We start from the raw sequence: 4,067 nt of genomic DNA, 5'->3' as shown, positions 1-4,067 counted from the left end.
AAGTGCATGTTGTTATACTGTAAATGCCTATTTACCTGTATTTGTTCTTTCCAGTTGGCCTGTTGGCCCGTAACCCTAACCCCTAGGATACTGAATATAAAGTAAATCCCTCATTGGCTGTAGTGATTGTGCCTGACACTGCAGTGGTTTGCTATACAAGCCATTGTTGACTACCATGGCACCTTCACCAACATGAGCGCTGGCTGGGTGGGCAGTGCCCATGATTCCTACATCTTCTGCAACCCTTCCCTGCCAGCCCTTGTGGAGAGGAGGTGCTTCATGCCAGGGGTGTAAGATTGCCAGCTGGGCATGGTTGTGGTCCCACCCCTCCTCGGGGACCTTGTGTACCCACTTCTCCCCTGGCTTATGCGGCCCAGCATAAGTCAGCTTTTTCCCTGCCAAGCACACTTTAACTGGTGCCTGGGTTGAATCTGCATGCTGGTGGAGCGTGCCTTCAATTACCTGAAGAGTCGCTGATGCACTCTCACTGCCCACCTTGAGGTCACCAAGGCCAACATCCCCTGAGTCATCATCATAGCCTGTGTGCTGCATACCATCTGTGAGGCCCAAAGGGAGCTCTTTCATGAGACCTGGGTGGAGGAAGTGCAGACGGCACCAGGCGTGCTAGCTGTGGTGGCAGTGACAATAACATCCCCCTCCCCCCCCACCCAATAGAGGCACTGGGCAAGCTGCATACCCGCTAGTGGGGGCCCAAGCGCTGTGGTACCAGAAGCATTGGTGGACCACCTCCTCTTGCACTCCCCGCTGTAGGCCACCTGGACAGCCATGCACGGACCCCAGCCACACTGGACACCTCCAGCACTGCACTTACTGTGGACTGTTCTCAGAAAAGCACTTTATTTCCCTCCAAAAACACAGACCACACCCTCCTCCTCCCTCCCCAACAAGACAGCCCTTCCCCCCACTCACAATAGACCCCATCCCCCCACTCCATCACCCACACCACCCCCAACCAATAAAGCACCCTCTTCCCATTGCAGACTATGTACTGTGCATGCTGTGTGTGCCCTCCCAAGGCCGTGGGCTGTGGGGTGGGGGCACCAACAGGGTGGGGCCCAGGGACAAGTTCCAAGTACTACAGCCTCTGCCCACACCTCCACAAGTATGCACACTCTGAGGAGGCCAGTGGGCAGGGGGCTTGCCTGGGGGTGATGGTGGGCACTGTTCTGCTGGCTCAGCCTGCTCCCCCTCCTGCAGCCATTGGGCTGGGGCACCAGAGCTCATACATGGTGCTGACCCTGCTGCAGGCAGATTGTGCTCCAGGGCTGCATGAAGTTGGGATGAGTGGCGGGCCAGAGCTCAGGCAGGGGAGCTGGGTGGCAGGGGATCCGGGGCAGGGGTTGGGATGGAGCACCTGGCTGGTGGAGGCAATGCTGCACCTCAGCTGAAGCCCACTGAGGGGCTTGTTGCTGGGTAGCAGGCAGCTGCCAGGGGGCAGATGGGGCTGTGGCCAGTGTCTGGGTGGTAGGTAGCATAAAGATGACTGCCATGGCCAGGATGGTGTCAAGCATCTGGAGAATCTCGTCTGTGGCCTCCTTTGCTCTGGAAGTCTTCCACTTCTGGGTGTCCAGGTGCCTCTCCTTGAAGGCCAAGAGTGTCCTCCAAATAACAGGCCTGTGAGCCTGCCAGCTGCTCCTTGGCCATGATGACCAGTCAATCCAACAGCCGGGGCTGATCCTGGGTCCTCTGCTGCTAAAGCCGGTGAATAGGGAGGGCCCTGGATGAGACTGGTGGTGATGCTGGCAGGGTATCCTGGCTGGCAGCTGTGCAGCCACAACCTGCAGAGCCAGGAGAAAGAGCCTGTTTGTGAGAGTTTGCAACATTTCTGAGATAACATGCTCTATACCATGGGTCTGTGTGCAGCCCAGCTTTAGATTGGGGGTCATGCATACACAGGTGCCTATGGACCATGGTAAGTCATCCAGGCAGGTCCTGGCACAGGCGGATGCCAGCTAAGCCCCCCATCCTCACTTGTGAAGAGGCAGGTGTGCTGCTGGGTGTTGCTCGTCCCAGACAGGGACAGACCTGGCTTCTGGCAGGACTTGCTGCTGTGACTCCAGTCCCACTCCCCACCTTCACCTCCTGCAAGTGAGGCCATCTCCTCCACTGCCACTAAGCCCATAGCACCTGGGCTTGCAGGGCAAGAGGCTCCCAGATGACTGGAACATGGAGCTGGTGGCACCCCTGCCCTCCCCACAGGGGCCTCTCCAGAGAGGCACCATAGGGCCAGCCCCCCTGTGCCGGCCCTGCACCCTGAGCTTGCTCCTACTGACAGTGTCCTGGGAGCACCATGAGGAGCTGGCTGAATGGACTAAGGGGTGCCTGACCCACTACACCCTGCTGCTGCTGCTTGCAACGATACCCCAGGTACACCTGAGAACCTGTCGTGGGATCCAAGCTTTGGCAGTGCGGAGGGCAAACCTACACTGCCTCACAATGTCTGCTGCCTGGAGGGCTACCTGTGGCTGTGCTACACATCTCTGCCTCCCACAGCTGAGGATAACATTACTGCCACATCAACATGTTCCTTTATGTGTGAGAGGCCCATGCCTGACTAGCTGAGTGGGCACAATAACATTTTTCACTCCTTCCTGTCTCCCTGCATGCTGTGGTGGAGAACTCCAGGGGTGAAGGGAGCATGGCCAGGCTGGGTGGGGAGGTGGGGCAGGGAAGGTCCTCCCCCCCATGCTGGGCTTATTGTGTGATTGTAGTAGGTGTGCCTAGTGGCCCAAGTCCATCCCCACTGGTGACTAGGATGTGCAGCTCCTGGTGGTGTCCTGGGATGCAGGGGTGCAGCACCTGGCTGCCTGGGCAGAGGCCCCCTCTGGGGAGGAGCTGGAGCTGCTGATGGATGGTGGTGTCATGGCTGGGCTGGGCTGGCCTTCTGGGCATGGTTACACACCTGGGGCCAGTGGAGCAGGTTCTGGCCCATGCTGCTGGTGCTGCTCAACAAGACAAGGGGTGGGGAACACAGTGGGAAGGGTTCCTGGCTCCTCCAGGGGCCCTGCCCTGCTGATGCCTTGTTGTGGCTGCCAGGCCACAGTGGAGGCTTGGGCAGGCTGCCCTGTTCTGGAGTATACTGCACAGCTCCAGCCAGGGTCCTGGGGCACAGACATGTAGTCCAGCTGCTGCATAAAGGGCATGCACTTGTGGGCAGCCCCTGACTGGCTATTGTGGTTGGTGACATTGACCCACTGTGACCACAGTGGCCACAAAGGCTTTGACCTTTACATAGCACTGGCATGCTGACTGCTTGTTCCCACATTTCCTCACACACCTGAACATTGGAATGCCAGGTGCAACAGTCCAGGTGCTTCCAGGCCTGGGTAGATGCCTGCAGTGCCCAATGTAGGGATACAATGGAGGACAAGCAGGCACGTGGCAATGCTGTGCCAGGTACCAGTGCCAGGGTCCATGCAAGCTGCTATGGCTGCCTGAGAGCCTCTGTTGCATGACCCGATGGCCAGAGGTTGGCTGCGGGTGGCCCAGGGCCCCAATCATCATGGTGTCCTGTGACCAGTGGAGTCCCCCAAGGCTCTGTTCTTGGACCCATATTGTTCAACATCTTCATTAATGATGTGGACATTGGAGTCAGAAGCGGACTGGCCAAGTTTGCCAATGACACCAAACTTTGGGGCAAAGCATCCACACCTGAAGACAGGCGGGTGATCCAGGCTGACCTGGACAGGCTCAGCAAATGGGCGGCCGAGAACCTGACGGTGTTTAACACCGAAAAATGCAAAGTTCTCCACCTTGGGAAGATAAACCTGCAGCATCCTTATAAGCTCGGCAGTGCTACGCTGGCTAGCACTATGGAAGAAAGAGACTTGGGGGTCAACATTGACCACAAGATGAACATGAGCCTGCAATGTGATGCTGCGGCTAGTAAAGTGACCAAAACACTGGCTTGCATCCATAGATGCTTCTCAAGCATGTCCCGGGACGTCATTTTCCCCTTGTACTTGGCCTTGGTGAGGCCGCAGCTGGAGTACTGTGTCCAGTTTTGGGCCCCACAATTCAAAAAGGATGTGGAGAAGTTTGAGAGA

This window comes from Gavialis gangeticus, unplaced genomic scaffold, assembly GCF_001723915.1.
Source record: "Gavialis gangeticus isolate Ggan-Ray unplaced genomic scaffold, GavGan_comp1, whole genome shotgun sequence".
Classification (NCBI taxonomy): Eukaryota; Metazoa; Chordata; order Crocodylia; family Gavialidae; genus Gavialis; species Gavialis gangeticus.
Note: the sequence above shows the minus strand (reverse complement) of the source record.